Genomic DNA, 25,382 nt, shown 5'->3' with positions numbered 1-25,382 from the left:
ATTAATACTTTATGTGAGTTTATTAAAGCCTTTTCTTGTAAAAGTAGTGTTCGTTCCAGAAAATCCAATATTTTCCTTAATGTGTAAATGTAGTCTTAAAACCCAAAGACCGAAATGTACAAGTAGTGTTCGTTCCTTATAGTAAAACAATGCAAGTTTAAATCGACATAAACTCGTTTGATTTTAGTGAAATCCCCGTAAATTCTATGTTTGTTTATATTTAATGTGAGTTTATGAAAGCCTTTTGTTTGTAAAAGTAGTGTTCGTTCCAGAAAATCCAATATTTTCCTTAATGTGTAAATGTAGTCTTAAAACCCAAAGACCGAAATGTACAAGTAGTGTTCGTTCCTTATAGTAAAACAATGCAAGTTTAAATCGACATAAACTCGTTTGATTTTAGTGAAATCCCCGTAAATTCTATGTTTGTTTATATTTAATGTGAGTTTATGAAAGCCTTTTGTTTGTAAAAGTAGTGTTCGTTCCAGAAAATCCAATATTTTCCTTAATGTGTAAATGTAGTCTTAAAACCCAAAGACCGAAATGTACAAGTAGTGTTCGTTCCTTATAGTAAAACAATGCAAGTTTAAATCGACATAAACTCGTTTGATTTTAGTGAAATCCCCGTAAATTCTATGTTTGTTAATACCACATGTGAGTTATTATAACCATGCTATGACCTAGTTGACCTGAAACGACGTTCTTCAGGCGTCGGAAATGTTATGACATTTGTCACCCCAGACCTATCGGTCTAACTGTTGCATGCAGTTTAGGTGTGGGTTTGTCAAACCCAATATAGATCTATACACAAGTATCACGCTCTCCCTCGAGGAGACTCTGGTTATAATACAGGACTTATTTGTAAATTGAATCGAATGTCTCACAGAAGTCATTAACGAATTTACGTGTAGTGTAATGAAAACTTGGTACCGTATGGCCGTACCTTGCTTAATGAAAATATCCTTTGTATAAATGTACCCTTTTTAAATGTATGTGTTATGTAATGTTTCATAAAGTCATTAACGGAATTACGTGTTATGAAAACTTGGTACCGTATGGCCGTATCTTGCTTAATGAAAATATCCTTTGTATAAATGTACCCTTTTTAAATGTATGTATTATGTAATGTATCATAAACTATACCTATTATAGTTTATCAACCAAGGGTAGTACGTAGTAATGTATGCAAACTATATTCAAAATAGTTTATTAAATGTTTGAATGTATCGGTTATACTTTGATTATAATCACTTGTTATTCTTTATATTTTATATGTCCAAATCCATTTGTAAACTGATGTGTGCCTAAATATTAAGATAAAATGTCATATATTGCAATAACATATAATCACATAAAGATATACACCTTGCTCAACATGTTACAAGGTGAAATGAAATTGACAGCAACTTTTTGTTGTATACAGTTTCTGTTACTGTTCTTAGAAAATTTATAGAAAAATCATCGAAGCTCTAAATCCAAATCCTCAAATTCTGAGAGTTTGGAATATGAGTCTAGTTTGTTCGTAAATTTTATCATGATTTTTAGTGATCTCTAACAGAGGTGAAAATGTTCATAATCACAGACTGGTCCGGGTTTGCCTTTGAAATGATAGGCAGTTTTGTAAAAATCACCATAAATTGTAGAAAAATCATATGGAGATGTGCAAGTAGCCATTTTAAAGCTAAGAGTTTGAACTACTTGCACCTGGAACAGTTTTGAAAACTAAAATATTTAAGTTGACCAAAACAGTCCGTGATCGAAGTTCATCTTTTCTGATGTAATCTGATAGAAAAAGTTTAATTGTGTTCTTGATGATTTTACTTGTATTCCCCCCTTAAAACTTAAGAAAAACATGTAAATGTAGGGGTATGAACTCACCTTATGTGATTTCAGTAGATGAAAGTGAGATAGAGGAAGTGTTCAACCCATGAACACTAAGAAGATGTCTTGATGATTCGAGAATCTAACACCGAATAAGATGGAATTTGTGTAAGATATCAATGATTTGAGTATAATGGAGTTTAATAATTATGTGAATGATGAAGATACTTACTAATTGAAGAAAGAAATCCCTGGAGAAAGCCTTGAAGTTCTTGAAGTTGAGAGAAAAGATGAGAGAATTTTGGAGAGTGTTCTTGGTTGCTAAGTGTAGAATGAAAGGGCTTTTAAGGAGAATGAGGAGAGAGGACCAATCCTCCAGCTCTTAGAACGTGGGAAGAGCTGGAGATAGGGTGTAAAGGTCAACTAAGGTGACAAGGAGTAGTGGGAAAGAGTGGCTGATCATAGAGTGAGGTGGTGGTGGCTTGCTTTTGTCATAAAATAAGGAAAAGCAAATATTCCCTCAATAATTAGTCCAACCACCAATTCTTTTAATACATTTTTATAAAAACCCTGGAGATTTATATATTTTGGGGCCTTAGTTTATAAAATAAAGTTTTGGGTGAAAATCCCACGTTAAAATAATGAAAAACGGAGTTAAAACGAAGTCGTAGTCGAAAAACCGGTAAAAATAGGCTGTCTGCGAGACCTCTCGGATGGGGGCCGGATTCGGACCCTCGCATGCGAGGCTGCTGTCTGATGGCTTTGGATTCGGTCTCCTGAGAGGCTTCAGCTTCGGTCCTGATGAGAGGCTTCGGATCCGAGGCCTCGGATGAGAGGCTTCGGATCCGAGGCCTCGGATGAGAGGCTTCGGTCCTGAAGCTTCAGTTCCAGGTCCTTAAGGCTATTTTACCCGTTTTTACCCCGTTTCAAGCGATTTTTGACCCGGTTAAGGGTCGGGATGGCCCGAATGATTACAAAAAGTTAAAGTAACTTTTGAGAGAGATTTGGGAGAGATTTGGGAGAGATTTCAAATAGAAAGAGATAGAGTGAAAACGATTTAGAGAGGTTTCGTTTGTGATTAATTTGAGTGTCCGGCTTCACAACGCAAGGTTCGTAAACCCCGTTAAACCGTGTTTTAGTGTCGTACACACTCCCGATGAGTGTGCAATAATTTTTTTATCGTTTTGGTTCAATGTTTACTGCATTTGAGACTTAGGAAATTCAACACACGAACTTTCCAAATAATGTTTCTCTCATTAAAATATTGCATTGTACAGTAATTACATAGTGTAAACCCTAATATACAAGGGTTAATTGAGTCGATTGGTTTTGACTTGTTGACTTTGTTTGACTTTGACTTGACTCCATTTTGACGGTTGTTACACAGGCTAAAAGGAACTATCAAGGTCAGAATTTATCAAGTCTCTAGATTCCTTAAGTTCATCTGCACCTAGTCAAGTCCATTAAACTTTTCGTGCCTACCAGCGCATCGAACACAGAGCCTAGACAATTCAGCTTTGGTACCTTACACAGATTCAGGTTGCCTGTTATCACAAGCTGATATCACTTCCCATCACATCACTTCTCAATAATATTTTTGATTTTTCTGTTTTTCTAATGTTTTTGGAATTTCTGATTTTCTATTTTTTTTTTTAATTTTTTTAATTTTCTAATGTTTTTGGATTTTTAAATTTTCTAATTTTTGTTTGGTTTTTGATTATTTCTCCCCCTAAATTTGTGCATGGGTGAGAATGAGATTAAAATGCGCAAATTTAAACTAACCTAAACAAAAATTAATCCTCAAAGCGAATCATTTTCAAAAAGTTTACCAGCACATCGAATCGAGATTTGTTAAACGGCTTGGTGAACAGATCCGCCACATTATTAGCAGTGGGAACCTGTTCTAGCCGAATGAGCGAGCGCTCATAACAATCTCTGATAAAATGAACTTTGATGTCGATGTGCTTGGTTTTTGAGTGCTGGACCGGATTTTTAGCAATTTGGATCGCAGCCTCATTGTCACAAAAAAATAGGGGTTTCTTGAAAATTCAAACCGTAGTCCAACAGCTGATGTTGGATCCATATGACTTGAGAACAACAGGCAGACGCAGCGACGTATTCTGCTTCTGCTGTTGAGGTCGAGACAATATTTTTCTTCTTGCACTGCCAGGACACCAACCTATCTCCGAGAAATTGACATCCGCCTGAAGTCGATTTCCTGTCAAGCTCGCAGCATCCGTAATTGCTGTCTGCAAAAGCATAAAGATCAAATTCGGAATTTTTCGGATACCAAAGACCCAGCTTTGGGCTGCCTTTGAGGTACCGAAAAATTCTTTTAACAACAATAAGATGAGACAGTTTAGGATTAGCCTGGTAGCTCGTGCATTGACAGACCGCAAACATAATGTCTGGGCGAATTGCAGTCAGATACATCAGCGATCCGATCATCGATCTGTAGTACGTTTGATCTACGGATTCGCCTTCAAGATCAGGAGTCAGCAGTGGTCTCTCCGCCATGGGCGTCAAAGCAGGTTTAGCGTCTCTGAACCCGAACTTCTCGAGCATATCATCCACATATTTGGCTTGATGAATCAGGATTCCGGCTGAAGATTGTTTGACCTGAAGCCCCAAAAACATGGTCATCTCCCCCAAAGAACTCATCTCGAATCGCTTTTTCATAACGTCCTCGAACTCCTTGCATAGGTGAGGACTCGTCGACCCGAAAATGATATCGTCCACATATATTTGGACAAGAATCTGGTCTGCACCGACATGCTTGATGAATAGGGTCTGATCGCTTGATGCAGCCCATACAAAGCCTTGTCTAACTTGTAGACATGGTTGGGAAGTTTTGAGTTAACAAACCCAGGAGGTTGGTCAACATAAATCTCCTCCTTCACCTTGCCGTATAAGAAAGCCGTCTTGACGTCCATTTGATAGACAATGAAGTTCATGTAGGAATCATAGGCGAGGAAGATACGAATAGGCTCCAAGCGCGCCACCGGAGCATAGACTTCTGTATAATCAAGACCCTCAATTTACCTGAACCCACGGACCACCAATCTCGCCTTATTCCGTACAATGACACCCGAATCGTCTTGCTTATTCCGAAACACCCATCTAGTTTCGAGAGATTTCTTGCCTTTAGGCAGCTCCACCAACTTCCAAACCCCGAGCTTTTCAAATTGATTGAGCTCGTCATACATGGCATCCACCCAGCTGGGCTCATTCAAATCCATTTCAACGTTGTTGGGCTCTATTTGAGAAATGAAACAAGAATAGAGACATGTGTTGACGTCTCCACTCTGGCTTCTCGTTCGAACTCCGTCGCCCAGCTGGCCAATGACGTTCTCGATCGGATGATCAGGCTGTATGCGAGATGGGATTTCGTGACTGATATCATTGACTGAAACAGGAAGAGTATGGATATTAATAGCTCCTTCATTTGCTGAAGAATCCACGGTAGATGTACCAGCTTCGTTTGGTGGATTTGCTACAAACTCATTAGCGATTTGATCGGGAAAGAGAAGGTCCATCAGATTTTGAGTGACAACGGAAGTATCTTGGTTCATGAACTCTCTTTCAACTGGAGTTAGAGGAGTAGCATCAGCATCTGGAGAAGATTGTTATGTTAATGACTCAGGAGAAGCGATTGGAACAGTAGACGCCATCGGAGGATCAGTAGCAGAAACCAATGGTGGTCTGTACACAACCTCTTCATCTTCGTCTTCAATGATAATCTTCGAGCCAGAGGTAGACCCAACTTGGTTATCAGACGACACACTAAAAGATTTGAATAGTGATGTGTAGCCAAACAGCCAATCAGGACCCACCCTGGCGTCCGTCTCATTCTCTTCAAGCCAGCGAACATCGAAAGACTCCACAATTTGTTTCGTCTTCTTGTTGTATACCCGGTAAGCAGTACGAGCAGCGTATCCGACAAAGTAGCAATCATCAGCTTTTGAATTACACTTTGGGTTGGATTCCAAGTGGAGAAGGGTGCAAGGGCAGCCAAATACTCGGAAATGACTGACAGATGGCTTGTGTCCATATATAATCTCATACTAGGTTTTCATCTGGGCTTTGTTGATCAGGACACGATTTTGAACGTAGCACGCAGTGTTGATCGCCTCCGCCCAAAAGAAAACTGGAAGTTTAGAATCACAAAGCATCGTCCTTGCAGCGTCTTGTAGCGTCCGATTCCTCCGCTCAGCAACACCATTTTGTTATGGTGTCCGAACAGAACTGAATTGACACACAATACCCTTCTCAGCGCAGAAGTGATCAAGAACAGCATTCTTGAACTCTGTTCCATTGCCTGTGCGTAGCGCTTTCACTCGGTGGTTGGTTTGATTCTCGATTATTACAATGAACTTCTTGATGAGGTCAGCGATCCCAACTTTGTTGGACAGGAAGAAGACCCACGTGAAACGAGAGAAATCGTCTATCACAACGAGACAATACGAATTTCGGTTGATTATGAGGACGTTGACCAGACCAAACAAGTCCATATGCAACAATTGGAGCACCTGACTGATGGAGTTGACTTGCTTTGGCAGATGTGGTTTCCGATGATGTTTGCCTTGAGCACAGGAAACACATTTTTCACAAGTAATAAAATCTCTGACCGGTAAACCGCAGACCATTTCGTTCTTGGCAAGACGGTTCAGATTCTTTGCATTTGCATGGCCAAGTCGACGATGCCACAACATTGCGTTTTGTGTGGAGACTTTGGAAAAGAGACAAGTGACTTCATCGGGTACATTGCTGTTCATGTCAATAATGTAGGCATTCCCATCCCGCTTAGATCTGACGAGAATCCACTCCTCCGGGATGACAATGTCGGGCTTTAAGATTAGACATTATTTATCGGTGAAGTGTGTTGAGAAATACTTGTCGCAGATTTGAGAAACACTCAGAAGACTGTGCTTCAACTCAGGAGCGTAGTTGAAATTCTCAAAACTGAGCACTCCGTTGGTCACCGTTCCTTTCTGCGTTATCTTTCCGCCTTCTCCGCCTGCGAAGGAGACATATCCCCCATTAAATGTCTGAATGTCGTGTAGTTGGGAGATATCTCCAGTCATGTGCCGGGAGCAGCCGTTGTCGACATACCAGGGTCTAACGATATTCCTCCGCAACTGTCCCTGCACGATGAGCGGAATTATTTAGATTTGGGGACCCAGGTCATTACAGTCCTGGGTTGACCCTTAACTTTCACAGATTTATCCTTTGACTTTTCCTTTTCAGCAGGTACAGAGGATGATGATGACTGATCAGATTTTAATTTTGGCACCCATTGAAAATTAGGTTTTGAAACAGTTTTCTTTTCAGTTTGCTTTGAGCATGTGGATTTTCTACTCGAAGAGTTTGAAGATCCAGACCTACTCTTTGACGAAATCGACTTTGGCTTAGCTTGGGTCGATTTTGGTAAACTGTTTGTGAATTTATTGAAAACCTATTTGTTCTTTTGAAAAACTGTCATTTTCTTGTTTTGATTTGTTTTCCAGTCATCATCTCGAGAGCGAGTTATGGAGGATTTTCTAATTAAAGATCGTCCTCTAGACTCATTCTCTCCCCTTTTTGACAAGTAATGCACAAACATCCGGTTTAAACAATTTCTGGCAATATGACCAGCAGTACCACAGTTGAAGCAAATTTGTTTATTATTAGTGGACTTGGTACTGCTGTTTTCTGATTTCTGGCTTTTATTAACTATTCTAGCATTTTCACATTTGCAAGAACAGGCACTAGATTGTGTAGCAAACGTGGAAGATGTAGAAGCATTTGAATCAGACATGGCAACTTTATCAGAAACGACATTATTATTTTCAATCTTATCATTCTGAAACATCACGCCACCAGAAACAAAAACATTAGTTTTAGAAGTCAAGACAGACTCTTCACAGAACTCAAATCCAAACTTAGACACACAATTATTTGACTCAAAACCACAAGATTTTTCTGCTTCTTGCTCCCCCTGAGCTATGGACACATCTGAACTCAAGATAGAAATGTTAGTATCCAAAACTTTATCATTTGAGCATGTTGCTTGTTCAGAAGCAGGCTTTCCATAAACTAAGAAAGGTTCTCTATCAATCTCTTCTTGAGATAGAGGAATGGTAGTATAGGTATGATTGAATGGAGGAGGGACACTCTCAAAACCTAATCCCACTTTTATCTGGTTACCACAAGTAATGTCCTTCCACTGCATTTGTTTCTCAATCTTTTTTGCAACTACTTCACTTGACCCATCGAATTTTTTAAAATTAAATTCAGCATTTTCAAAACGATTTTTCAATGCGTCAAGCTCAGCGGTCACAACAGCAAATTTTCTTTTGAGATGATCATAGTTCTCGCATTTATTGCTGTAATCCTCTTGTAGTTTCTTAAAGTCCTTTGTTTTATTTTCTAATTGTGTCTTTAAAGGCTTTTGATTTTTTTCTAAGTGTGTAACCCTCATACTTAAGGTCCTCGTTCTCTCTCTTGATTAATTCAATTTGTTCACGTAAGAATTTAACAATCTTAGTGCAAGATTGAGAGCAACCAAGTTCACTGACCTCGGGTTTGGCTGGCTCAGGAGTAGTTTGCACCATGAATGCACACTGAAGATTCATCATCTCTTCTTCTGGGTCTCTCTCTGCTTCTTCCTCCACACAATCCTCGATCTGGGCAAGTTGCGCATTTTCAGGTCCTGAAATGTTCAGAGCCTGAATTTGGTCTTCCCAATCAAAGGATTGGGCCACCATCGCCAAATTAACAGTCTGATTGCTTCCAGAAGATCCCTTATTGACATAGGTCACCGAAACCATGGTTCGCTCAAAATTCTCTCTTCGGTCTGGCTTTGGACACTCCCTTGCAAAATGACCAGGCTCATGGCAGTTGTAACATCGCAGCTTCCCTTTGTTGAATCCCACTTTCTTGTCGGAATTCATACTCCAATTGTTCTTTCCTGTTTTCTTGGAGAACTGCTTTGCCCTAAAAACAACCATAGCCATTTCCATGTGATGTCCATCTCCTCCACATCCTCTGGATGGATTTGATCTAAGTAAGAAAATGAGAGTTGTGGGGAGAGTTCTCCGATCACAAAAGCATTGTAACAGTTCACCAGACCAGTGGCGAGAGCCAGATTTTCTTCCTTCTCTTTAAATGATGAAGCTTGAGAACTGAATCCATGAGATTGAATGGGTGAAACTGAGGATGAACCAACACTAGAACCAACTTGTTGAGATAGAGATTGAGGTTGAGGAACTTGAATGTTTTGCATTTGAGGGATCACGTATGAGGTAGGCTGATGAGTCACATAGGTTTGAACTTGAGGAACATGAACTTGAGGAGCTTGAGGATTCGAAAAGCTTGAGAAAGCAGTGTTGTTGGTGGTTTTAATCCCAAGATTTGCTGAGGAGTATGAATTAACATGATTAATCTCCCTTTGCTTATCATCGAGATTGCAAGTCTTAATGATCGCCATTGTTTTCGCCAAAGTCAAACGGTTCAAATCTTTGGTCTTTTTAATCACTGAGACATTCATATCCCAGGATTTTGGCAGAGAGTTCAGCAGCTTCTTGTTGATCTCCGATCTTGTAACCATCACACCAGCAGAGCTCATTTCTGTGGTAAGTGTGATAAACCTTTGCAACTGATTTTTAAGTGTTTCTCCCAAGACATGGTTAAACATATTGAACTTTTGTCACAACATGTCTTGGCGACTCTGTTTCATGTCTTCGTTGCCTTCATAGACTTCTATCAGTGCTTCCCATAAGGCCTTTGCTGATGTATACTCACGGAAACCTTGAGCGATTTCCGGAGATAATGCCATGGTAAGTGTAGCAAGAACCTTTTCCTGTTCCTCGACTCTTTCGAAATCATCGTCAGTGTAATTCTCAACTTGCTTATCCATTACTGTGCCATATTCCAATGTTGTTGTGATGCGGATTGGACCTCTCAGAATACTTCGCCAAATCTTGAAATCTTTCATTTTGATGTACTTTTCGATCCGATATTTCCATTCTGGAAATCCTTCCGTGGATAACAGTCGGGGAATTCGAGAAGTGGTTCCCATAATTGCATCCAATTCATGGTGAGCTGACATGCTTTGAGATTCCATTTTTTTTTGTTTTCGATTTTTGTTGTTTTTGTTTTCTTTTAATTTTTAATAAAAACTAACTTGAAAAAAGAATCAAAAGATCAAGTAGAATGGGTTTTCGGTTAAGGAGTAATGACCGAAAACAAGGAGTTCGGTATGATGAAGGGATAAGGTTTTCGGTTGAGAGATGATGACCGAAAACAATGAATTCGGTTGAAAAGGGGTTTTCGGTTTAAGGTGATAAGGGGGGTTTTCGGTTTATGAAGATTAAGAGATTTTGGTTTATGAGAGGTGTTCGGTTTCTGAAGGTTGAGAGGTTTTCAGTTGAAGAACAGTTTTCAGTTTCTGAAGATTCAAAGGATTTCAGTTGAAGAACAGTTTTCGGTTTCTGAGGATCTTGAACCGAAAACTAACAATTTGCAATGAAAACAAAGATTTTCGATCCGATTTTGATTTCCACACACTGAAACCTCAAACACAGCCTTCAAACAGCTTAGATCTGGTCAGAAAACAAATGAATATATGTTTTCGGTTGATGAAGATCAAACCGAAAACACTGAGAATTCAATGGAAAAGCTGAAATCCAAGCAGATCTCGATTCCACACGATACAAATTGTGATATGATCTTCAAAAACTCGAACAACAACAGGCTTCTAGATACCGAGAACGTGAAGAACACAAGCTGTGAAGATGAAAACTGAATAATAAGCTTGGTTGACACCAGTTTGTGCTCTGATACCAATTGTAAGGTCCTTGATGGAAGGATCTTTACCAATGAGCAATCAAGTATAAGAAAACAAAGAAGAAATGGAGTAGAAGATGAATGAAACTGAGCTTGCATACGATTAAACACTTGAAATCGTCCGATACAACTCAGGGACCGAAAACTAGCAAAGTACAACTGCTGATCAACAACTAGACACCTGAGAACCTGACAAGCCTATATATACTCATGTGGACCGAAAACAGGTTTCGGTCAGGAGACCGAAAGACTGTTTCCGGTCTAACAACCGAGAACCTTCTAAGACCAAAAACGACAAACATACACAAAAGACTCAAAAATACATTGACAAAAGCCCTAACTCATCTATACATTTGACTCCTATCCCAAACCATATAATTAGACTTTTCACATCCATCACAGGACTGGGAGCGCTCCTCATGCAGATAGGACAGGTGATAGCCTACGCATAGCGGCAGCTAAAGCCCCATGAAACGAGATACCCTAATCATGATTTGGAGTTAGTAGCGGTGGTATTCGCTCTCAAGATTTAAAGACTTTATCACTACGGCTGATAGCCTATGCTGTACCATATACACGGACCACAAGAGTTTGAGACTCAACATGGATCAGCCGAACCTGAACATGAGACAGCAGATGTGGCTTCACGTAGTCAAGGATTATGATTGTGAGATCCTTTACAATACAGGTAAAGCAAACGTGGTTGCGGACGCTCTGAGCCACAAGCCAGCTAGATCTTCTACTCTAGTCACGTGTATGAGGATATCAGTGGATTCTCCACTGTTGAGTTTGATCAGAGAAGCTCGGCCTGAGGGTATACGACATGAGAAGTGGAAGCTTGAGAAGATTAGGGGTGAGAACACCCGGTTTGTGCAGGATAGTTGAGGATTGTTGACCTGTTATGGTCGGTTCTGGGTTCCGATTTTTGGTGGGGTCACACAGATTGTACTGGAGGAGGCTCACAAGTATCACTTCTCTATTCAGCCGGGGGCCACCACGATGTACCAAGATCTGATTTTGAGCTACTGGTGGTCGTGCATGAAGCAAGAGATTGGTTGGTACGTGGAGAGGTGCTTGACCTGTAGGTTGATCAAGGCCGAGTACCAGAGGCCGCATGGAAATTTGTAGCGTCTAGAGATTCCCATGTGGAAATGGAAGCAGACCACAATGGACTTCATCACCAAATTGTCGAGAATGGAAAAGGGTTTCAACGCTATATGGGTCATCGTGAATCGATTGACCAAGAGTGCCCACTTTCTGCCCATTCCTGAGAGCTCATCGGCCGAGAAGCTGGCCGATGTCTATATACGTGAGATCGTTACTCGCCATGGGGTTCCGGTCTCTATTGTCTCTGATCGTGATGTTCGGTTTACCTCCCGTTTCTGGTAGAAGTCTCACGAGGAACTAGGCACGCGTCTGCATTTTGACTACCGCTAATCATCCGCAGACTGATTGTCAAAGTAAGCGGACTATAGAGACCCTCGAGGATATATTGAGGGCTTGCGTCATTGACTTCGGTGGGAGCTGGGAGTCCTATAGAGACCCTCGAGGATATGTTCAGGTCGGTGACATGGTACTCTTGAAGGTCTCACCCTGGAAGGGTGTGATTCGTTTCAGGAGGAGGGGGAAAATGGGTCTCCGATATATCGGGCCATTCAGGATCATTGCCATGGTTAGAAATGTGGCATATAGACTGGATCTCCAGGAGGAACTTAGTCAGATCCACAACACTTTCCATGTTTCACAGTTGCGGAAGTGCATCTTAGATGAGGAGGCGGTGGTGTCACTAGACGATATACAGGTTGATGAGCGCCTAAACGTGGAGAGGCCAGTGGCCGTTCTAGAGAGGAAAGTGAAGGTTCTACGGAACAAGGACTTACCTTTGATACAGGTACAATGGGAGCATCGGAGGGGATCCGAGTGGACCTGGGAGCCAGAGGCAGAGATGCAGGAGCATTACCTAGAGTTGTTCTCCACAGCATACCTCGAGGATGAAGTCTAGTTCAAGTGGGGGAGAATTGTAACATCCCGACTCCCAGATATAAATTTTACAACTTTATATTCATGTTTAAAAGCCTACTCGACAAGTTGGATGCCCCAACTCATCGTGTAGAAATGAATACAGCCGCACGACTATAGGGATCTCCTCGACGAGTTGGAGGACCCAACTCGACGAGTTGGAGCTGGAATATGAAACCCTAATTTCCAGAGTTTTGCACCCTATTTAAAGGCTCATTAGCCACCCCCTGCCTCTCTTATCGCCCCCTTGACTTCATAAAACCCTAGTAGAGTGTTATTCCTCATTTTGTGAGTGTGTGAAGGCTTGTAAAGGTGATTTTGGTGCTTTTGAGGAGGAAGCTTGAAGATTCAAGAGCTTGGATCGAGGAGGAACTTGTAGATCCAGCATCTACTTCATCTTAGCATCATCTTGAAGGCAACAAGTCGTAAACCTTGACTTCTCTTTAGCCAGATATTTTCATGCTTAGGTTTAGGGTTATTTTTAGCATATTTAGGGATCATTTCGGGTATTGGGCATGATCTGAAGTTGTAACTTCGGATATGGACACTTCTAAGTCCTTATTGACATAAATTTATCGAATTTAGCAATCTTTGGCCCTTTAGCTTTAGCTTAAACATCTTCCTGTGCTTGGTTTTGGCATTTAGGAACATGCATGTACGTAAAGTTTGCAAATTTACATGGAAACATGCCCTAGGAGCTTAGATCTGCAATTTGGAGCTTTGGGGTAGCCTAAAAATGTCTGGATGAGAAATGGACTGAAGGGACTCGACGAGTTGCATAGCCAACTCAGCAAGTTGGATGAAGATTGCCTATATTAGTTCTGCATGGACTCGTGGAGTTAATGAGAAGACTCGACGAGTTAGTCATGATTTTTCCCGATATTTGGACATCGCATGGACTCGACGAGTTGCTTGGAAAATCAACGAGTCAACTAGGGTTTTTTACAATTTATCGAGTTCTAGAAGGACTCGACGAGTCAGTGGGCTACACTCGACGAGTTGGGTCAACATGGACTGTTGACCTTGACTGTTGACTTTGACTTTGACCAAGGGTTGACCGGTTGGACTTATGAGGGTATTTTGTTAATTTGGGGATTTCGATGGACTTGGTCCTATGATGATTATAGGTGGTTGAGTTCGAGGCTGTGGTTCGGGAGTTTGAGCTTATCACTAAAGTTCAACATCATGAGGTGAGTTCTTCTAACTATATCAACAGGGTCTACGACACCAAGGCCGACCCTTTATGATTTGTATATTGGTTATATGATGGTTGATATGTTAGAGATCGGTTAGATTCGTATCCTGGTTATAGGATGGTTGTTATGTTAGATATTGGTAGATCTGTATCCTGGTTATAGGATGGTTGCTATGTTAGAGTTCGGTTAGATCTGTATCCTGGTATATATGATGGTTGCTATGTTAGAAGTTCGGTTAGATATGTGTGACTATTTGTACATGCTATCTAGTGTATGATATTTATGTGCACATGATTGTTGGATTGGGAGTTGGGTTGAGGTAGGTCCTGCTTTGTGATGTAGGCCAACATACCCAGGGTGGACTGGATAGAATGTAGACCCGGGAGGGCATACTAGTCACGCCAAAGGCCAGACGAGTGGTCTGGATAGGCTGAAGGTCCTGAGAGGCGGTCCAGACGTGCTGATGGCTCAGAGAGCGGTCCAGATACACTGATGGCCCTGCAAGGCGGTCCGTTCAGGCTAATGGCTCATTATGCATGCCCTTAATTTTCTTCCTCCTTGCTCTTTCGAACTTCTCACAACTACCCCTTAATTTTTGTTGTTCGATTTCCGATCAATTTTCTTTCCCATCTTGTGTTGTCTTCGATCAGACCAAAATAAGAAGGAGGCCATCGGACAGCCCTGCAATGTCGACGCCTCTCCTCATAACCTCCCAGCCGTCACCGGAGATCGGACCCTTCTTCCCAGCTGTTTTGTTTGTTCGTTCTTTTCCCGTTCCTCGTCTGATCGATTGAAGAAGACAAGACCTTACGGTACCATTTGTACATTTAGTGGTTTTTCCAAAACCAGTCCCTGTACTTATAACTTTAAAATAAACTGTCCCTTTGACATAAATCCTTTCAAAGCAAGTCCGGTTTGACTTAGTCATTACAAGAATGGCCCTTTTGCATATAATTTATCATAAAATCAGTCCTTTGTGTTAGTAAAATTACAAAACAACTTTTTAAATATGAAGTACTTTAAAACAAGTTCCTTGATTTAAAATATTATTAAAAAATTGTCTCGGACTTTGTTTTAACTTAAAAAGATATCAGGATGTGGTTTCTCACGAGAAGCTTCACACGAATGAACTAACTGTAGACAAATTGAGATCACGCCTTGAATGTGAGTTTCTACAACCCCTATTTTACGGTTTTAATATTTGGGGGAGAATATATGTGTGTTAATTAAAGTTTGATGATTTTCATGTTTTATATACAAAATAGCATCGTACTTTATTATTTGTCAAACGTTTATGAAATAGCAATGTAAAAATGTGATAAATCACCAGTAAATCTATTAAGTTAAAGTAGATTGTTAAAAGATGATATATTTATACCTTATGTGAAATATGAATATAATTATTAAGAAAAATAAGATCATTATAAGTAGATTGCTATAATAACACAAGTTGATATTATAAGTCACAACAATGATGATTTTATATGTATAAATTAAGGTAACTCATGGGAGCATGGAAAGATATAAAAATGACCAAAACTATTATTCGCTTATAAAACGAAAGTACATTGTCATATTTAAATTTCTTTTAAAGGAAAACTACACGGTTACGCTTAACTAGTTATAATCGTTACTAGCCATAATTAAAAAGTAACATAAAAATCGGTTTTATATATATGTGGTTTTAGAGATGCTATAGTAGATTGCATGTTTAGTGCAAGAATGTGTTAGATGCTCGATAAATATAATAGGGGTTTCCCCTATGAATAATATAATGTACATATTAATGACTTGTATATTTCAATAATATTATGGAATAGAAATCAAAATACAAAGTATGTATACACATATATACGTGAATAAAATGAGTTGATGTATATTTGATCCATACTAGAATAAAACGATAGTTGCAAATGAAAACTCTGTGATTATCGTGCGAAATGTCGTTTATCTAAAAATAAATGTTGTACTATTAAATTAGAAGAAATTATATGATATTAAAACCGTAAGTTTTAAGTAAAGTCGAATAAGAAATTATTATGATTAGTCATATTAATAATGCGACATTAAATACGACTAATATATAAATTCCAAAAGTTAGTGGCATTACCAAATGTCATTTTCTTAAATGACAATCAATTATAATATTTTAGTAAAATACTAACAATGAATGTCGGAGCTAGGATACCTACGTTCACCGTTAGAACCAAGCGCATTTGGGTATCCCAATATGAAACATTTTATAGGGTAAGTCCAAAACTGCAAAGTTCCTTGGTGAAACCCGTCTTGCTTATAACCATTAATATGTAGAGAACGAATAACGACAAGTCTAAGCGTTATGTTAATGACCTTATATGGTTTGACCACCCGCCTAGGAGTTCCTACCTACAACTACGTCTGACGAGATGGATTTTTGGCGTTGACGTTAGTACCATTTGAACATTACCTTGTGTTATCCTAAGGTGAATTGGCTCGAGCATGCCCTATTAAGGTGTCAGTGTAGAGTGTAGTTTTATAAGTTCGGTTATAAATCATTGTATAAACCTGGAAACACAATATTGTACAGAAATCAGAACAGTTTCTATTCAGCAATTACCCCACGATTCGCTAAAGAATCAAGGAAAGTAAGAGGAGTTTACCTTACCGATACCCCTTTGGCTGTGAAAGTAACTGTTAGAATGATTTGGTTAAGAATCAAGGAAAGTAAGAGGAGTTTACCTTACTGATACCCCATTGGCTTTTTATGTAACCATTAGTATGATTCGGTTAAGAACTAAGGACAGTATGAGGAGTTTACCTTACTGATACCCCGTTGACTTTCAAAGTAGCCATTAGTAGAATTTTGTTAGGAATCAAGGAAAGTAAGAGGAGTTTACCTTACTGATATCCCGTATAGTTTAAAACTAACTGATATACAAAATGTTAGTAATAATTAACATATGATAACTTTGGGATCCAAAAATCTATTCAATTACTAATTCTTATACGAATCATGTGACAGCTGAATAAAGTTCGAAATTATATGGGGGTTTTATTCACTCATACTAGTTGAAAGAGACTGTAGGTATTGGAATAATTTGTGACCCAAAACGATAAGTTTCAATATCAAAAATTAAGTTTTATAACACTTAATTAATACCATGACACAGCTGATTAAGGTTTAACAACTTATAGCTGATAAGTTATTTATTTAAACCCTTTGTTTTTGTACAAAAACACAATATGTATGCAGGAGGAGTTTGCCTCACTGGTTAAGTGTCGGTTCCTATATTAAGTAAGATAATACCTAAGTAATACTATGATATGATTTTACAAATTTCATAAATTCGAAACTTATGAGTTTTACTTATAAACTATACAAACGCTTGTACAAGATTTCTATACTAAAGTTGACTATTTTATGTTTTCACAAGATGCAATATGACTTTATTTTATATAAATTGGCACTCAAAATCCTTATATAAAAAGAATTTTGGTCATGAGAACCGTATAATTTTTTATATAAGTTTGACTTACATATATGTATTTTCCCAAATTTTAAAAATTTGCATTTGAACGCATGATGTTTTTAAATAAAACCAAATACATTTTTATAACTCAATTATCTTATAGTTTGGATAGAAAGGTATGTAATTTATAAAAGCTGGTCAACCAGATGAATTTTATAAAACTCTTTTGGTTATAAAAATACTTCGTGTCAAAACCTGTAGAGCTCACCAACAATTTTGTTGATGTGTTTTAAATGCATGTACTCTTAGGTTATTTAGCAGGTCGGAAGTGTTCGCTCCGAAGACTCTCCATTATCTTTATTATACCCTTGTAAACACTGAATTGTTAGGCGTGTGTCTCGATTTAGCAATGGTCTTGTCAATGTAATTTCTATTTCACATATAATAGAAGATTATATTTGTACTGTTCAATTTATGTTCAATAACTGTGACTACTGGTTTACGTCGTGCACCTCAGTGTTTCCGCTGGTGGCTGAGGGAGTGACATGTAGGCAGTTCTATGTGTTTTTGGATTCTTTGTTTGGCTATTTGTTATATATATATTGATATATCTTGTGGTGGGTTGAGGTGGTCCTGCATTGAGCGGTAGGCTAAGATACTCGGGTCGACCAATGATGTTTTGAAGGCCTCGTATGTGAAAGATCTAGTATGCTCAAGAATCATATTAAAGTGATATTGTTAATTAACATATGATAATAATGGGTCACACTAACTAAAATTTGATACAATTGATTATTTATTGTAAATTGGTTTTAATAAATATTTAATAAACTCTTATAATTAAATTGGAAATTATTTATTTCTAGGAAATAATGATTTTCATTAGCGAGTAATATTACATCATTCATATGGCATGAATTAACAAGTCCTGTACAACATTTTGGACTAGATAAATTCTTTTGTCTTTTACCAAAAAGTTGAAGTTTATATTTTATAAACTTGTTTATAATATATAAGACTCATGCTTTATTTTTATATATAAAATCCGAAAACTGATGTATTAAAAGAGAGTATGGCCTTTTGATTAGTTTAATCAAATGGTAAGACATGCCTTTTGATTATTTAAATAAGAGTATGCCCTTTTGATTAGTTTAATCAAAAGGTATACATACCTCTTGATTATTTAAATAAAAGTATGGCTTGACTTAAGAACCATGAGGGACAAATCTAGCTACTAGAAGCGTGGGTGCTTAATGGTTAAATACCAATGTATATTACGCATGCTATATAAATGAGAGTGAGGCTTTAATTATTGGGTGAGAGGATGCATAAAACTGTAACATGCTAAGCATGTTCATTTTTTTCAATTTCTTCTTAAGTATTGAAGATATATCTTGCTTTTATACTCTCTTGAAGTTCATACTTTGGTTATGAACTTCAAGCTTAAGAGATTAAGAGTTTCATACAAAAGATCTAGCCTTTTACATCAAGTTGAGTCCTTGTTCGTGTCTCTAAAGTTCATCATTCTTCATCAACTTCCTAGCCTCCCAAGAGGACCCAAAGAACTAAATGACAGGTTTTGAGCACTACAACATTCCTATGATGTACAACAACCCTAATGCTTTGGATCTAGTTTTTCTCATGTTATACATGCAAGTAAGCATCCAATGCATAAACCCTAAGTCTAGCATACATAAATTCGAAATTGATAACAAAAACAAAATTAGATGTATACCTTTTCCTTTTAGCTAGTTGATCTTGACCTTCAAGAGCTTAGTGCCCCCAATTGTTTCACCTCTAATTAGTCACAAACACCAAGTAGCAATGGAGAATTATGAGAGAGAGGTTAGAGAGGCTCAAAATCGGCTAGGGTTTCTTTTCTATGCATAGGGGCCGATTTTGGGAGTTAATGGGTTCCTTTTATAGTTGAGGCTTCTTGGGTATTTAAACTTGGAAACCCTAATTTCCTTGCTTATGGCTAAGCAACACATGGATCCCTTATGGTAAGCGTATGGATGAAATCTATATGGATATTCATATAGTTTTCGTCCACCCTATACCAATAGGGTCCATTAGCCCAAACTACAACTATTACTGATTTAACTTATCAGTCCACGTTGATTTAATTAGTCTCTTTTGATCACCAAATTAATTCTAAATTAATTTCTAATCAATACTAATTAATTAATATATTATTCTTATAATATATTAATAAATCACAATTAACCTCTTTCTCCATAATTAATCCTATCAAATTGCTATGGTGAAGGCAACCCAAAAGGACCATTCTACTATCGGGTCAAGTACATACCAATTATAGTTATGGGCTTAGACACCTAATCCAACAGTCTCCCACTAGGATAAGTCTAATAACTATAACTACAAATACGACTTCAAATTCCGATTAGCCATCATAGCTCTCAAAAGCCGCCGTCGAACTCTGATCTTATTAGTAATGCATCCTTTAGATAAGGAATCAAATATTCCTCCGGTGTACAAGATATCTTATGGATATGAGACATGGATTATAATCATTCTCTCTGTCCAAATTCCGTTTCCCGATTTCCGATTTATGACGACTGACAACAGACTACAATTGAACACATCAACTTAGTCCAGGCTTGGCCAAGTGCTTAAGGTGTCATCAGTAAATCATCAAGGGGCCCACATATATTGCTTTTATACCCTTAGGGTAAAAGGAACGGATAAACTTCGACTCATATGCTTGTACTATTTACTCATCAAATCACACACAACAATACGTTTTATAACATCAAGTTACTGATGCGTTTATGCATTATCAATGTGCAACCGACTTGTAAACAACAACTATATGTCTCCGTGTCAAGAATATAAGATATTATCATCTCACAATCACTCATGATAAAATCCATGAAGTTATTCAAATGAGCATGGGTTTAATACAATACTCAAATCTTATGTTAGGAGTACTCACGAATATTGCAGCACACTTGCGCCATGTCTAAGCTTTTTAGACAATCTACTGTCGGATTCATGATAGCCTTTCCTCATTACTTACTTCCAAAGTATGATCGATTGTGGATGTTTGAATAATATTATTATTCTGGAAGTAAAACATGCGAAGTGAAACACAAGAATAATCTAATCGAATATGGTCTCAAACTTTTGAATGTCAATAAAACAATTATCATTTAATCACCATATTGATTACACATTATTCATTGTATAATTGTTTCAGCTAATCACATTAATACTTGAATTAAAACAATAGTCATCCCATGCTTCAAGCATGCACACTATGTTTATCTATGGTCCTTACTTTGTGAAACAAATCAATCGAACACATTTCCAATGATGCTCATTTCACAATTCCCTATCCTTATCACAAGTAGAAGAATACAAAATCCTTGCCACTTCTAGAATCCGTTAAAGTCTAAACTTATATGCAATGATCCTTTTGTAATGTCAAGGCATCAAAGTCACAGAGACTTGGACAATGATATTACAAAGCATTCCACTGGAAAAAAATCCCATAAAGTCTCACATTCAAAGCACATTCCTCTGAACATCCTTATTGCATAAAAGTTTCTAACTTATCCACTCCCATAATGAAACATTTCTATATTGCCATATGACAATCCATTCTTAACAGAATCCTATCTATTCAGAATCACGTTAATATGGTCCATTAATTATCATACCTTCCAACTATCCATAAGTAACCAATCTTCAGTGAACCTTAGATTATCCTTGACAGTTGTTAAATATCTTTCAATCATATCTTGTTCTAGTCCCTTTTCCCCCTTAATTCCCTAGACATTTGGAAAAATCAGAACACGTGAATATTATAGTATATCCAATCGATCCTATACCCGAAGCATATGGGATTCGATTCACAATGTCTTACATAGAGACATGATACTTTATCGGTCTCGTGCTATAATATTTGCATATATAGAATTTCTAATATTGAAATATTTCAACATTACATTCATATATATCCATGACTAAGTTCCATTAAAATTTCAATCTCAACTTTCAGATCTTGAAATAAAGTATGAGTTCCTCTCCTTTAAAACATTTTATAGATAAACAATTCCCAAACTTTGCAACTTTGTAAATCGAAGACTTGTTTCCTATAAATAGCATTTCTACCTTCCAACACTCATTATAATGATTATGCTCCCACCAGCATAATAATTACTCTTACTAGCATAACAATTATGCTCCCACTAGCTTTGACATGTATCAAAAAATCAGCTGGACTTCTAGAAATCAATACTTATTGACTTTCTTTCCAAAATTCAGATTTCTGATATGAGATGCTTTGATAAGACTTTATCTCGACTTCTCAATCTCTTCCATAAGATAGCTCATGTGTGTGTCTAAACTCTTCATGAACTGTAACACCGTAAATTTTCAAACCAAAATTTTCAATTTAAAAACACATTTATCTCCATTATAAAATCAAAAAAGGTCACAATGTCAATTCATCAAATCTCATATCCAGAAACTGTATATATCAAAACTCCAGGATCCTCTCAATACATAGCTCTTTCTCTGGAGTGTACAATCAAGTCGGTGCCTTCCCACGATTCAGAGAAAAACCTGAAACACATAACACATAACACGGTAAGCACGAAGCTTAGTGAGTTCCCCAAAATACCACATACAACACATTAGCCACTAGAGGCTATAACTCTTTAAGACCCTCTGGTCAATGTGTCTCGTGGGACCCTCCATTCCCACGGCTCGTTGGACCCTCCGGTCCGGTCTGGTTGGGACCCTCAAGTCCCATGGCTCGTTGGACCCTCCGGTCCGGTCTGATTGGGACCCTCCAGTCCCATGGCTCGTTGGACCCTCTGGTCCGGTCTGGTTGAGAACCCTCCGGTCTCATAGTACGTTGGACCCTCCGATGCGGTCTATGTATCACATAATATAACATACAACACATATATCACAGGGAAAATGCATAACTCAAGCAAGCGCATAAGACCCTCTGGTCACACATAAATTACCACTCTTGGTAAAGTATAGTTAGAAGACTCACCTCGACAGCAAGTAAGCATCCTCGCACTCGAATCCCGAACTACCCACCGCCTAACACATAGGGTAGTTATCTCAATAAATACTCGATTATCGACTCTAAGCAACAAAATGTTATTCTTCTCTCTTTAACTCTTGAATTGGGTAAAATACCATTTTACCCCTCCATGGTCTCCATTACTCATGTTGACCAAACCCTAAAGTCAACAGAAGTCAAACTCAAGTCAACAGTCCATGTTTGACCCGAATTGTCGAGTGCACTCTTGCGACTCGTTGAGTCTCCTCGTTTCCTCAGAAGTCTCAAGAAAGTCCAGCTCAACTCGTTGAGTTGACCCCCGCTCGCAGAGTTATCGCACAATCAAACCCATCAGGACAAACCCTCACCTACTCGTCGAGTCGGCTCCTTGACTCAGTGAGTCCATTCAGAATCATATCTCATTCAGTCGTTATCAAGACAGAGAACCCTCCCAAATTCTAGATATGCACTCCTAAGGCTCATCAATCACGTAAAGTCACAGACTTTATGTTCATGCATGGCATTTTGAGCTTAAAATGCCAAAACACATCTCAAAAATGGTTTTTCACTCAAGATCACTATTTTGGTTGGATAAAGTAGGGACTTTCAGGCTCTAGGGACCTCACATGGTCCAGATCTGTAGTTCAACCCTCTCAATGAACATAAAATACTCAAGGTCCTCAAATTTGGGTGGAAAAACCCTAGATTCATAAAATCGTGAGATCTATACAAAATAATGAGAAAGGTGCAAGCTTTATACCTTTCCAAGAAGCTCTGAAGAGGAACAATCTCAGATCTAGCAGCACCTTCTTGACCCTTGGCTTGGAATTATTCTCTCCTCTTCACAAGATGCACCAAAAACACACAATTAACCAAGCACTCTCTCTCAAAGCTCAAAGGTCGTCTAGGGTTTGTTCTCAGGGGAGTGTAGCCGCAAATGAGGCTATAAGTGCCTTTAAATAGGCTCCAACCCCCGGAACTTAGGGTTTCTCTGCCCATCACCTACTCGACGAGTCAGCTCTCTGACTCGTCGAGTCCTCTCATGAAATCCACATGGCCAAGCCGACCCTACTCGGCGAGTTGGACTCACAAGTCGTCGAGTCACTCCATAAATCTCAAAGATAAACACAGATTAATGCATCTGAAAGTCCGGATGTTACAATTCTCCCCCACTTGAATTAGATTTCGCCCTCGAAATCGCTTCTCGACGTCACATAGATCGAACCCAAAAACCCGAAAAGTACCACCGAAAAGATCTCATACCACACAACTAACTTCCTCCATAGACATCTGGAACCAAACAGGAACTCCCAAACCCGGAAGAGGACATAACCTTCTGCCGCTACGGTACCCCTTCGGACACCCCAGAAACTGGAAACTCTAGTGGCCTGTCTCACTGCCAGACCACCCTCTCAAGCTATCACCATGTTATTTGCTCCTCTAATAACAGACCCCGATAACTCACTAACCCTCTGATTCTCTCGTTGCGACTGATAGAAACAAGTTAAAGCCCAAAAATTGGCTACCGATCACTTATACCAGACATACTAAACGATCCATCTCATACTCCAAGGAACAAAAAGGTCACATTACACCAGAGATCCATCCACTGTACTGCTATCAGAACCCAATTGAACAATGAGCTCTCAGCACTCTGTCCTCAGACACAAAAAATCATTCTCGCTTAGAAGTGTCCTCTGACATCCAACATCATCAACCCCAGCTCCCTCTCAGATATCCCTTTCAACACTGAGCACCAGGTCAACTCCCGACCCAACTGTTGAATCTCCAAAGGTTACCCGTTGCATACCCCAAAATGTTTCACAGATTTCCTTCTCACAACAACTATCTCGGCTTATTGTGACACACAACTCATGAGGTTCGCTTAACCCCAAGCAAATACTACAATCCCAACTGAAATCGTCTCACCCTCGACCTCTGTCGCCTACTACTCATAAGTTCCATGCGTATCGCGGTCCTTCCCATACAAACCAACTGACCCACTCAGGTCTAAGACATCAGATGACACACCATCCCCTCAAAATGGAACCCATCTCTGAATCCGAAATCTCATTCGCCTACTCAATTCACCACCAAAGCTAAACTCAAACTCAAGAGTCTGGTCCGACACGGATTTAGAACCACTCGTCCCAATGAAGCACTCAACTCATGACCCATGATCCGCAACCCACACGTACATCACTTCCCCAATTCCCTTCGACTGTGATAACCATAACTCCACTTAGAATATAACGATTCCCGACAAATATGGAGACCCCAGTCTCGCCCCTGGTTCGACCACCAGGATCCTATAGACTCGAATGATGAGGCTACTCAAGCCTAGGAACTCCCGTGAGTCAAGCAATGACTAGTGAATACTATGGCTCCCTGCAGATTCACAACACTTCTCGCTCGGTGCTTGGTGAATGCTACGACTCCCCGCAGTATCACCACACCCTCTCGCTGACTGTTGGATACTACGGCTCCCCGCAGTATCACAACACCCTCTCGCTGACTGGTGAATACTACGACTCCCTGTAGTATCACAACACCCTCTCGCTGACTGGTGAATACTATGGCTCCCCACAGTATCACAACACCCTCTCGCTGACTGGTGAATACTACGGCTCCCCGCAGTATCACAACACCCTCTCGCTGACTGGTGAATACTACGGATCCCCGCAATATCAAAATACCCTCTCGCTGACTGGTGAATTCTACGGCTCCCTGTAGTATCACAACACCCTCTCGCTGACTGGTGAATACTACGGCTCCCCGCAGTATCGCAACACTTCCTCTTATCACCCCACAATCTCATCCTCACGTCGACACCACACCACGTTCGCTAGCTCATGCTCCGCGGACCAACATAAATAGATGCACACACTTACCCAAATAATGCATCACTATTCCTGATGACAACCGTCATAACAAAACACTTTTCCTCGCTCCAATCCAGATTCTTAAGTAATCTCGCTTGATATCAATTATCCGAAGGGCTCCCACTAGAACCGTAGACACGCGATGCAC

The sequence above is a fragment of the Lactuca virosa genome, chromosome 6, assembly GCF_052849685.1.
Source record: "Lactuca virosa cultivar CGN04683 chromosome 6, Lactuca_virosa_CGN04683_v6, whole genome shotgun sequence".
Taxonomy (NCBI): domain Eukaryota; kingdom Viridiplantae; phylum Streptophyta; class Magnoliopsida; order Asterales; family Asteraceae; genus Lactuca; species Lactuca virosa.
Note: the sequence above shows the minus strand (reverse complement) of the source record.